This window comes from Jaculus jaculus, chromosome 13 (genome assembly GCF_020740685.1).
Source record: "Jaculus jaculus isolate mJacJac1 chromosome 13, mJacJac1.mat.Y.cur, whole genome shotgun sequence".
In the NCBI taxonomy this organism is placed as follows: Eukaryota; Metazoa; Chordata; class Mammalia; order Rodentia; family Dipodidae; genus Jaculus; species Jaculus jaculus.
This window is the reverse complement of record NC_059114.1, coordinates 84,505,639-84,519,746: the sequence shown is the minus strand read 5'-3', so window position 1 is coordinate 84,519,746 and position 14,108 is coordinate 84,505,639.

Sequence of the window (14,108 nt, the reverse complement as noted above, 5' to 3'; positions counted from 1 at the left end):
GTCTGATGTGGTCTACACTGGCTTCAACCTCACTAGGTAGCCAAGAATGACCTTGAAATCCAGTACCTCCTATCTGTTCCTGTGTAGGGCTGAGATAAAGGATCAAAAGTATTTTTGAATACACAAGATAACTCTGTTTGGTACTGGAATTTGTACAATATCAGTGAGAATAACTAACATTTTCAATGAGATTCACTGCCAAAGTGAAATTTTACACTTGGAAGGTAAGAAGCATAGTAACTTAATCATATGTATGTGCTTATTTATGAAATCTTTTAATTCTTAATGAGCATTGAAATGAAATCTCCTTTATGAGAAATAAGGAAATAATATGAAGATGAAAAGTAATTAGTCCTTGCCACCTATAAAGCTTCCATCTAAGGAGAGCAACAAACAGAAAAACACAAGTTATTTACAATTAAAATATTTCCAATATGTGAATTGATGGATGACATCATCAGTGAAGGATAGCTATTTTTCTCCCTACAACATATAAATAGAACTGAGGTTTCTTCAAAATGAGGCCTATGCATGATTGAAAAGTGTGAGGGAGTTGAGGACGACAATATAACTATTTGATTCAAAGACGTTGAACATTATGCCAGGCAGTGCCATCTAAACAATACTTGCACCAGGATCTCAGTGGCTTGCAAAGCAATAAATCCATCTGCAGAGAATTATTAGTACCCTCTCTATAATTAAGCTAGACTTTTTTCAAGTTATCTATTAATCAGACAGGGCATCGTTTGCAGAGATAAAATATTTTAATGCCTTTATTGTACATGATTTTGTTTATAGTTTCAGATTCAATATATTAATTCCTCATTTCATTTTATTGCAGTCTATAAATAAGGTCCTAAACATCTAAGTTCAACAATAGCAAGAAATGTAGTTAATATTCTCCATATGGATGTCAGCTCATTTCTCTTCTTGTCAGCATTGGATTAAACACCAAAGTAATGTATTATTTATAGCCTAAGGGAAAATCTTGTACTGTTGTAACTTATACCAATGTCTCTATTAACCAGCTAGCTGCTCTGTGGGATAATAATGTTCATAAACCGTACACTGTCACACCTCCTCTGACATACACATAGATATTATAAGATAAAAAGATATCATAAAACAAAGCAAATTATTTTAGGAAAGAATTTGCTGGCTTTTCAGGAACACATTGACTGATTTCATGAAGAGGAGCTAGCATTAACTCATACAAGATCCAATGAAAGCTTCATGTCAGTGTTTTTTCCAGCAGTACAGAGGTGATTTTCAAAAAAAAAAAAATCCTTTCAATGTGTTATTACCAGTACTAGTATATACATAATAAAATTTGTTTATATACATCTTCCAAGATAAATCAAGATATTATATGAGGTAGATACTTTATAAATTACCAGAAATGATTACAATGATCATTAAAAACACTAATACCATTATTTCTGAGGATTTCTGTCACTCATGATTATGTAATTGAGGAGTCAACAAGTGCCGTAGTAAACAGCTGTCAATGCCTTTGTACTGATAGTTGACAACAGAGCTATAGAGAAGTTTTCAAGAGCTTTTCTGAGTATCTTTCCTCCTCCTATTCTTCTTCCTCCTCCTATTACTCTTCTTCCTTTTCTCTTTCACTTTCTTCCTATAGTTTTCCTATAGAATATTTGAGATGGGCTTCATGTTTTCTTTCCGTTTTCCTTCACGTGAAGTTTTCCACACGATAGACATAAATTGCAAGTTTCCCTACCTGCACTAGACTATGTTTATCTGTACCCATGCCCCTCTTTACTTTCTAATCAAAATTAGTGTTTACATATTTGCATGATCTAGTAATATTTTAAGCCCAAAAAGTTGTGTGATGTCCCTAATTCTAGGTGCTAAATATTCCTCTGGATGCTAGGATGAAAATAAATTTAAAGGGACAAATTATGACACCTGGGATTTTGGGAATATAGCAAATACGCTGAACAAATACGAGCATTCAGTTGTGATTTTGATAAATTTATGAGTAAGGAAGCAGTGTTCTCCCTAAATATAACAAATCAGATGGTTTAAATAAATGAAATTCTACTTGATGAAACTGGTATTTCCATACCTTTCTCCTAAATGAAATTTTATCACAGTCAAGTTCACATTGCTGGCAGAAATCATCCAGTCAAGAGCAGCTTTTGGGAAAAAAAAATGGGGGATCATTTTGGCTTATAGACTTGAGGGGAAGCTCCATGACGATAGGAGAAAATGATGGCACACACAGATGGTGGACATCATGCACTGGGCAACGTAAAAAGGACAATTGCAACTGGGGTGTTTGCCAAACACCGGTCTACCCCCAAGAACACACTGCCTCCAAGAGGTGTCAATTCTCAACTCTCCGTCAGCTAGGAACCCAGCCCCCAGAATACCCAAAGTCATGGGGGACACCAGAATCAAACCACCACAACCTCTTTCTTTTTTCTTTTTTATGGCTGCCTTCCTTCCTGCTTTACTTTACTTTCCTATGATATCCTTCCTTTCCTTTCCCTTCCTTCCTTCCTTCCTTCCTTCCTTCCTTCCTTCCTCCCTCCCTCCCTCCCTCCCTCCCTCCCTCCCTCCCTCCCTCCCTCCCTCCCTCCCTCCCTCCTTCCCATCTGTCTTTCTTTCTTTCTTTCTTTCTTTCTTTCTTTCTTTCTTTCTTTCTTTCTTTCTTTCTTTCTTTCTTTCTTTCTTTCTTTCTTGATTCTGGCACAGGGTCTAATGTAACAGTTTGGCCTCATACTCACTATATAGCTAATGCTCTTGAACTCTTGTTCTTCCTCTGTCCACCCTTCAAGTGCTGGGATTATCAGGGTGTGCTACTGTGTCAAGGCTGTAGTCAGCATTTTTATACTGAACACTTATTTTTCAATTATGCATTTACATATTTGTCTTGTTCATGATGGAAATGGAAAATGGCCCTTGGCCTAAAATTTATTAGCAAATAAGCTTCCTTTCAATGCACAAATAAAGCACTAATGTCTTGAATATTTATAATATTTCATATCTGTATTACTTTTCATGTCAATTTAAAAGGGTATTCACCATAGAGTGGACAAAATGAGGGAAAAAATGAAACAAAGCCACAAATTAGCATATACATTTTGAAATAAATTTTAAAGATATACCAGTGTAATTATATTTTATAAAACATGTATGTTAACAATTACTGGTAATTAAACACATATATAACTATCAATTATTTTCTAGTCAAAACTTGAAGGCACCATTGAATTATGTGTTCTTGTTACTTAGTCTTCTTCTTCCTTTTTATTTTTGTGATAGGTTCTTGTTGTAGCCCATGTTATCCTGGAATTCACTATGCAGCCTCAGGCTGGCCTTGAACTTTTGGCAGTTGAAAACTGGGATTAAAGGTATGTTTCCCTATGCCCGGCTCACTAAGTCTTCTTTAGTTCATAAAATTTATATTTGTTTAAGGATTCTTTAAGTATGCTATCTGCTTGTTCAACCATATCATTTATAATAATGGGATGTATCATGAAGCCAGTTATACTATATTATAAGAGTTTTAACAAAATGAAGAATTGATAAGAGTTTGATCTCTATGTAAGTGCTCTCTCTTCATGTTGTTGTTGTTTGTTATGTTGATTTTATAAGGTATGTAGCTGGAGGCTTTTTACTTGTTCAACAAATACTCCATGCTCATTTATATTCCCAGCTATGTGAGTCTCCCATACTACTCCCTAAATTCCTATACAATTAGCCATCCTCATTTCTATAATGTGTATTTATTCAAGTAGGCACCAGCACTGAAATTTGTACTTAGTTTTGAGGGTACTTATGAGAATAAACCAGGAAAGATATCTATATCTCTGCAATGAGTGGGTCTATTCTAAAAAAGATGTAACAATATATAATTTAAATATTATACATTATTTCATTTGAATATAAATGAGAAAAAATACCAGGAAAGGCATTTGGGAAGTGGGCATTTTGTGGGGTTTTAACTAGGACATTTTGGGTGAGTGCCACACACAAAGATGTGAGGTTGGGAGGAGCCACTCAGTGCATGGATGTGGAAAGAGAATTCTCTGCGTGAGAGAACAAACATGTCAAGCCCAAACTGAGGCTTTCGTGTCCAATACATGGTAAGGAAACCAGTGTAGGAAAACATGTGATAAGCATAGCAAAGGCATGCTGAGGAAAGATAGGGCTTTTGTAGGCATCCCACAGACATTGCCTTTTACTGTGAATAATCTGGAAATCTGTTACCAAGTTTGAGCGTGACAAGATCAAGGCAATGTTCGTGTTTAATTAGAATCAGTGTTTATGCTCTAAGGAAATGATCAAAGGATTAGACAGAGCACTTAGCAGCTTCTTAAGGTCTTTGAGCTTGTAGAGGGTGGTAGCTAAAAAGCAATCAGGGAAGGAATAGTACAAAGGAGTATAAAAATTATGCACAGGATACATTGGTAGGTTGGAGGGAGACAAGGTACAAGAGAAGGAGAAGGGCTGGAGAGATGGCTTAGTGGTTAAGCGCTTGCCTGTGAAGCCTAAGGACCCCGGTTAGAGGCTCAATTCCCCAGGATCCACGTTAGCCAGATGCACAAAGGGGCGCATGCATCTGGAGTTCATTTGCAGTGGCTGGAGGCCCTGGCGCACCCATTCTCTCTCTCTCTATCTGCCTCTTTCTCTCTCTGTCTGTTGCTCTCAAATAAATAAATAAAAATAAACAAAGAAAATTAAAAAAAAAAAGAGAGAGAAGGAGAAGACTCAAAACGACTTTTTTTTCACCTGAGCAGTCACAATCCTAGGTTGACTTATAGTGTGAAGAGGGGAAATAAAAGGATCATAAGTTTGAGTACTGTGTGTGTGCACATTTCAAGTGAATGGATTGGATGTTTGATACCCAATAAAAATCTTCGTGGTAACAACAAATATGTATTTAAGTATCCAGTTCTGTGCTTGAAAGAAGATGATTGAATTGTACACAAAACATTGGGAAAATAGTTTGCTGATATTGCTGATAGCCTGCACATTTCACTGTGCTCCTCTCTTTCTTTCTTCCTTCCTTCCTTCCCTTCTTCCTTTCTTCCTACCTTCCTTCCTTTTTCTTTCTTTCTCTCTTTCTTTCTTCTTTGCTTTCATATCTACTCACTAAAATATGGATTACCAGAAGTGACATTGTTTTCTACATTCTTGGGAAATAAAGGGAGATGTCCAGACAGGGCAGGACACAAGAGGAATTTACCATTTCGGAGAAGAATGAGCTATTAACAGATCAAAGTGGGTCCATAACTTAGTTTATGCTCCTCACTCTCTGTGCCTAGCAACAAGCATCCAAGATTTTCTCTCATTGTGATTTCATGGCAGGATTTTACACTATGTTTTCTACTGACAAATTGCATAAACAAATATTTATTTTTCTCCTCTGGATTCCAGACTGATTTTGTTTATAGTGATGTTTTGTAGGTTTTAATCTCAAATGAACTAGTTACACTTCAGGGTTCATCTCTGGGTCTAACTCCTGAGGAAGCAACCACATCCAGTATCTAGAGGGTATTTCAAGTTAGGAAAATCTGGACAGGTGGGATAGAAGACCCTTTGTTGTCCAAAAAGATAAAGAAGTCTTGCATCAAGTGAATGTCCAAATAAAACAGAACCAGCACAGGATAAAGAAAATATCACCCATAAATGACAGCAGCAAATGTAATATACTAAAAGCCAAGTGGAAAATGTTTTCAAGTTGCATAAAATCATCAATCTTGAGAAGTCCTACTCTTTTTTTTTTTTGAGAAATTCAGCTCTTTGTTACTACATGTAACACTATGGATGGGCACTGGTGACCACTCGATTTAATAATATGCTAGAGTCCAAGACTATAATTTAGAGAAACCATAATGTAGGAAATTACAAGCAAGGGTACTGTTTTCTTGGTGAACAAGGGTGAAGGAGATCAACACAGAACAATCAACTCCTACCAAATCAGAGATTCAGAGCCTCAGAGGCTCCCAACACCGCATCACTGAAGCAGATAAAAAAAGAACCTAACGTGGCTCAGGGAAATTTTGCGGGAGAGGGGTTGGAAAGAATGTCAGAGCCACATGTTAGGGCATGATATGCAGAGACATTTCTCCTACCCATAACTGTGGGCAAACTCCACAATGCATGAACCATATACCTCAACAAGGAGGGACCGGGGGAGGGGTAGGACATGGATGAGCTTAACAAGGGTACCAACTTGACTGTATTCACTGAGTACAAAACTAACTAATAAAATAATTAAATATATATAATATATTAATATAATACATATATACACATATATATCAAAAAAAGAAAATAGGAAGAGAGGTGGTTATAAAGATGAATATGAGAAAAAAATTAAAGAATTCTGTTAAAGACAACAACAAAAAAATAATACAGTGGTAACAGTTTGGATGGAAGACTTAAGTCTTTTTAAGGTTTGATGACAATATTATGTTTTATGCTGATGTACATTAACCAGCAGATAAAAGTATTAATAATGAAATACAGTATCCTCTGATAATGATCTTTAGCCATTCATAGGAAAAGAGATTTGGTATGCAAGTAAACACAATGGATTTAGATAGGAAGAGGCATATTGATCACTTTCACCTAAGAAAAGAGGGAAGTATGGGTACAGATATATATGTGAGTATGTTAATGGCTTCGTATAACAATGGTCTCACTGTACACATACAGTCATAAGATCTGCAAATAACAAAATTTAATTTCTGCCTTTCTAACCTCTTTTTCTCTGTCTGGTTGTTTGGTTTTGTTGATATAGCTAAAACTTGTAGGGTTGTGTGGACTATGAATGCTAGAATGGGCATCATTTACTCCTTTCTAATCTAAAGTAAATAAATTTTAAATACTTTAATATCGTTTAATGTCTGCTGTAGATTTATTTTGTCAACCTATTTCATTAATATGAAACTATTCCTCTCCAATACTCTTACCTTAATGATATTTTTTGTGACCAAAGAGTGTTGGATTTGGCTTTTTTCCTACAATAATTGTGAGGAAACTGTTCAATTTCTCATAGTGGTAAACTGTGTTGATTTGTTTAGGAAATTTCAAATATACTTGCATTAAATATTATCTGCATACTTATAGTTTATATATATTTATATGTAGATGGATTTCCATAGTAAAATTGTTGAAGAATTTTAGGTTTTTATTTCTGATATATGTAATCTGTAAATCTGTAGTATTGTTTGACATGATGAATTTGGTTTTCCATCAGGCTATTACTGACTACACAGAATGTGTGGAGAAATATCACTATTTTGTATTTTGAAAGAGATTGAAAAATTATATATGTATGTGTGTGTGTGTGTTTGTGTGTCTTTTGTAGGTATAAATCCAAGATCTTCAGTATCAATTGTCATTATCTCTAGACCTTTGACATACAAATCTATGTGCTTTATGTCAGGAAATATAATTAATCTATGTATAAGTAGTTTGATCATGACAATGTCACACAGTATTAATCACTATAGCTTACAAAAACTTTACAAGTTCTCAATAATATGAGTGCTGTAATTGTTGAAGAATGAACATTCCTCCCTTCTACTTCTAATAACCCATACATAGAGTATGAATTACATTTTCCAAATAGTTTTATTTAGTTGGAATGAATTGGGATTTTCAAAAGTATTAAGTTTAACACAGAATATTTTTCCATCAATTTAAATCATTTTAATTTCTTTCATTACTGCTTTCAAGTTTTCAATATGTATGACTGTTGTTTATTTTTTAAATTAGGCTTAAGTGTTATGTATATTTTTGTTTATGGAAATTGAATTTTCTTACATTCAATTTTGTTTTTATGGTATATTGGTCCCATACAGAATGTTATCATGTTTACATATTTCAGGATGTGGCTTAATAAGATTTTGTTAAAGTTGCTTTATTCATATTTGAAAGTGACATTTCTTTATTAGGTTACTAAGATAATGGGCTATGATGGTTTTCAAGTGTTAATGTGACCTTGAATCCAAGTAATGAATCCCATTTGGCCATGTTTATAGTCTTTTATATGTTCCTGAACTCCATTCGCTAAATCTGCTGTCATGGGGGATTTTGATCTGAGCCTCCTTTTTCCTTCAATGTTCTATTATAATTATTTTTGTATCACTAGCCTTGTAGAAAGAATGGCACTGTGTATCTTCCTTTAATGTGTCCTAAAGTATTTCTATAAAATATTTGGTAGCATTCACTAGTGAATAATATGTACCTGGCTGACTTTTCTTTGTAGAAATTTATGACTGTTTCCTATCTACTATTGGGTATTATTTTCTCCATTAAAAATTGCTGAAAAAAATGGTCTGTTGTCTGCTAAGGTGTTAATAGTTGGACAAGAAGGAAAGCTCAGTCAGAATAGTGCTTGCCTTGCCAGCTTGAAAAACTCTGCCTCAAAAAATAAAAATAAATAAATGAACTGTGGATGGTGCACAAGGAATGATATCTAAGGTTTTCCTGTGGCTTCCACTTAGATAGCATACCTGTGTATGAGAACACATACACACAAGGATACATATATAAGTGTGTGTGTGTGTGTGTGTGTGTGTGTGTGCATGCACACACACACACACGACCAAAAAGAAAATTCAAAATTATTCAAAGCATGAAAAATGTTGGCCCAATCCCTTTTACATCTAGAAAATCACTTGTCAGCTCTAGAGATAATCATTGATATTGGTGGTTTCTAAACTATTCTGGAAATGTAATGCATAAAATTTATGCACACATGTATTTTCCCACAAAATGATATGAGCAATGTGAATCTGGATATCATATATAATGATATACCTTGGAATTTAGACTTTTTCAGTATGTGGAGTACAGCCTTATTCCCTTTAGTTTTCCACTAAACAGTTATATGAAGGCTTACTTAATCAATTTACAAAAAGTATCAATTATGCTTTGATTGTCTTTTTCATATTTTCATGGATTTATTTTTGAGGTAAGTTCGCAGTGTAGCCCAGGCTGACTTGGCACTCACCCTGTAATTCCAGGCTGGCTTCCAAATTCTGCTCCTGAGTCATGGGATTAAAGCCGTGAGCCACCATACCTCTTTCTTTCTTTCTTTCTTTTTTTTCTATTTTAATCATAATGATTAACTTTGGATATCAGCCTAAGAACATATATAGCTCAGCTCTGGGAAATGAAATTTATACCTACATTTACTGCTAATGTGTAAACTATACAGTATTACCCAGTTTTATGTCTCTGATGCTGTTTCTTAGTGGCAAGATGCCACTTCTATTCTAGACAGGGCATAAGTATTCTATAGATGAATGACAGTTAACTCTATATGTCAGATGGCATTTGATAATCACTTGATTTAATACAATGATTAATGTATTTCTCATGAGTAATGAATGGGGTTGCGCTGCATCCCCAATGAAGAAGACCTCTTCAGAAAAGGGGCAGGGGGGAAGGAAAGGATGGTACCAGCATGTGATGTTTACATACAAACTGTCCATATCTAATAATAAAACATGAAAAAAACTGAACCTTTGCTATTTTCAGTCATCAGTTAATTTTAGAAGTCCTAATATATGTTGCATATCTAAGCTACTCAGAATTGAGTTTTTCATTATATTTGTATTGTTGATTTTATGTAGAACCTTGGGTTAAGACTGGAAAACATGTATAACAGATACTTAATTAAACTATAGAGCCCTTTAAGATATGAAATATATTGGTTGTAGTGATTACATTGCTATAAATGATTTGATTTTCTATCTTATGGAACTTACCTAACTTTGAACACTTGCATAGCTTTGGATGAGTATATTGCAAACTTACCGGTGCTGATTCACGTATAAGGCCAAAAGTACTTGTTGAACTTAGTGTATTTTATGCTTAATAAAGTGAGTTTTAAGTGGCTAGTATTAGCACTCTCTGGTGTACCTTTCCTCTTTCACGACTCAGATAACTTGTGTAAATGCATATATATTTTTGATTTTTATTTAGTTTTTTTATTAGTTATGTGTACAGTGTGTATGCCTCCCTCCTCTCCTCTCCCCTGGCAGGGAACCTACTTTTTGGGGAATATGGGTAGAGTATTGTGGGAAACGTGTATCTTTTCAAGAGTAAATTGCTACATGATCATGAAGTTTGAAGATCCATACAAGCACAAAATCTTTCTTTTTGATAGAATTTATTTTTATTGACATAAACACACACAAATACATTTTTGATGTGTGTGTGATGTCTTTGTGTGTTCATGTGTGCAGGTGTGACTGTGTGTGTTTCACTGTGAATGCGGAGGTCAGAGAAAAGTTCTAGCTGCTTACCCACAACTTGTAAAGTTGTTAAAAAAGAGCATTACCATTTGGTCTGTCTTTTAGGAAGTAGAATTTTATGGTACCATTGCCGCTTGGGTCTGGATTACTGTTTTCCACCCTTTGATTCCCTCCCCGCCCTCCCATCCATCTTATTGTCTAGTCCATGAGGTGCTTGCTGGGTATGTAAGGCATCTTGGGCAGATTCAGTTTAGGTGTTGCAGATGAGTGAGACTATGTTCACTAGACCCTTACAGGAAACACCTGAACCACAAGACACTGGAGAGGGTAGGATCAAGACTGACCTAAATCTCCTACATCTTCCCTCCCTCCCTTTCCCCCTCTCCCCTCTATCTCTCTCCTCTCTAACTCTTGTATATTAGTTATCTTTTTCCTCAATTTCTTAGTGGACACTGACCTGTAACCCCCACTTCCAGCTTGGGCCTACCATCCACAATGAGCTTTTGATCAGAGAAACCTACAAGGTTTCCCAAAACAATGACAGACTTCTGTCAGAGTAACTGATGACCCACCAAAGGCCAGTGATAAGACCCTATTGCTGAAGACTCCATACACAGCTGATGCGTAAAATGGAATGACATGGCTGGAAGCCAAGAGAGAGTCAGTCCCCAGACAGTCAGCATGTCTAGTGCCAGAAGGCGCTACATAGGCGACTGGGGGAAATTACCAAGATCTGTCCAAGCAACACATTGTTTAACCTAATTAGCAACAAATAACTTCTTGTGATGCCCACACAAGTGCAATAGTGGTACACAGCCATGATGAGGAATCAATTGCTCTTGATTTGGCTAACTGATCCACTCAGTGGTACTAGACCCTTAGCTGGAGCTGGGAAACAAGTCAGAACCATACCCAAACACAAGCCCACTCTACAATATCAAGCTACCATCAATCACGGGGTATAAGAGGGCCTACACCTATCAAACTGTCTATCAAAAAAGTAAGTGTTATCTCAATTTTCCGGGTGCTAACTTACTCTCCGTTGGAGAATCTGCTTCTCTTTTCCAGATAGATGCAGATCCTAAGAAGAGAGCTGCCCCAACATACCTCAAAAGGGGCCCAACTGAAACTAAGGACAACTGGTGAAATAAGCAAGGGTGATGTTTTCCTGTGAACCGGATACCAGCACAAAGGGGAAGGAGATCAACGCAGAGAAAAATCAACTCCTACCAAATCAGAGAGCCAAAGCCTCAGAGGCCCCCAACACCTCAGCACTGAAGCAGACCAAAAATGAACCCAACATGGCTCAGGGAAAGCTTGCGGAAGAGGGGGCGGAAAGAATGTCAGAGTTACATGTTGGGTCATGATTTGCAGAGACATTTATCATACTAATAACTGGGGGCTAACTCCACAATGCACGACCCATTTTGTATATGTTGATACTAATCAAAAGAATAAGCTAACTTGACAGAGAGTACAGGACTCAATGTGTTTCTCACTGGAGAAAATACTTCTAATCATTAATTTTATCCTAATTACAAGGTAAACTTAAAAGTTCCATTTACAAATTTATGCATAATATCTTTATTCAATTGTTTTTACTAATATTTTAATTAATATTCTTGCATGAAGTTATCATTCGATAGTTTATGCCAGACTTATTTGACAGACCTATTTAACCAAAATAGATTTTACTATTGTGTGGCTTAACTATTGTTCTGGGAGGTAGTTTGGTAAACAAAAATAAAATACACAATTTTTCTGGTTCAGAAAATCTATAATGTATATTGCATATAAGCAATTAATCTATAGTCAAAATAGTCAGTGTAATCTCTAAGTAACATTGCCAAATTTAAAATGGACTAGGCATTTATACAATGCTTTCAAAAGCAATTCAATATAAATATATATTTAAATGTACTCAGTCAATAGCTTTTCAAAGGAGTGCTATAATACTTAAAATGTTGTGCTGCGTTGTCGCTTCAGGGACTTAAAAATGAACTTAGACTAGTTATGAGGCCCATCACGACCAAGATATATTCACTGGCATCTTCTCATGCTAGCACACTTATGGTTTCACTGTGGTGGTGAAAGAAAACATGTCTCTTAAGTATCTGAAAAAAATTCTTTCCTGTAGAGTTTATTACTTGATCTTGTATCGCTGGAAATAAGTAAAATTTAGGTAGCATTGGAGAAATCAGTAAATAACTATTACCAAGTGCTAATTAATTCCTAAGGGATTGTTTGAAGCTCATTGTCACATCTGAAAAAAAAATATTTCAAATAAGAGGCTAAGAGGAAAAAGTGGTTATATTCATATTTTACACATAAAAATCTCATATACAGGGCTGGAGAGATGGCTTAGCGGTTAAGCGCTTGCCTGTGAAGCCTAAGGACCCTGGTTCGAGGCTCGGTTCCCCAGGTCCCACGTTAGCCAGATGCACAAGGGGGCGCATGCGTCTGGTGTTCGTTTGCAGAAGCTGGAAAGCCCTGGCGCGCCCATTCTCTCTGTCTCCCTCTATCTGTCTTTCTCTCTGTGTCTGTCGCTCTCAAATAAAAAAAAAAAATCTCTTATACATGCATAAAATATGTGTAATATATCATTAGAGAAAATGATAGCCTTTATGATTAACTTATTTAAATTTAATTTGTTTTTAGTGAAATTTATCTATGATATTTTCATTGCTGATGAATGGTGAGGATCTTTATCACAAGGATCTAGAAATCCGAATTTTCACTATGTAATACATAGTCACAGAACAATAGTTTTTTTCTTATTGATAGAAAATATACTCATGTTTTAGCCTGGATATATAAGTTATATATAGAAATTCTCTATTAGGCATGTTGAAAGTGAGGAAAATCTACCCTTTGTAGTTTAAGAGAATTCAAAGCAATTAAGCATAAAGAGAAAATATTCCAGGAGTCAAGTTTTTTGTTACCTCTCTTTAGAGGAAAAAATGGTTGCGGAGTCAAGAAGTACTTGGAGCCGTGAGATCTGCTAGTGGAAGAGATTGAGAAAATCATGAAGCTGCACACAGTTCCACAGAGTGTCCATGAAGTTGTAAGATGCTCCCAAGAGCTTATGTTCCCTGTGATAATTTAGGGTTGTTGTCAATACGTAACTTCTAGGTGAGCCCATATTGTAGCAGGATTTACTTGTGGCTAAGCCATGATTTTGTTGTTCTATTGGCTTAAGTGTAGCAGAGAAGTAGAGTTGCTAATAGACGACGAGATATCAAATGCTAAAACTTTGTGTGGAGACATGGTATAGAGTTAGGATGAAATAATGAAATAATGCTGTAGATGAGGAGTGTGAGATCTGAAGTGATACGCTACACTCATTGAACAACAGTTTTTAGAAGAAAATAATACCAATGATCTAGATAAAGTATTTATTTTTGAAAGAGGGTCTTAATTATTTTCTACAGGCTAGCTTGGAATTTCCTATGCACCTCAAGTTTACTTCAACCTCACTCTATTCTTGTCTGGCTCCTAGATGGAATGTAGGAATGTGCCTTCATTCCCAGTAAAATTTGTGGCCACAATGCTCAATGTGTATTTGTTGCATATTAAGCATAGTCCAACATGATGGAGGCTCTTTTCTTTGGAGGAGCTTGCATTCTATGTCATCACAAAATGGCAGAAACCATGTCTGTCTTAACATGTGTATAAGCCACCTTGTATAATGAAAAGAGAATGGAGAGAGGAGAGCTCATTCAAGAACACAGGTTTCCAGGTGACCACTGAGGGTTTATTCATTAAATTCACTGCTTTTGCTAATTGGGTGACTACAAGGTAAATTAGATCATTTATAAATAATAAATGGCACATTCTTTCTATATGTGAATGTCCTTTGAG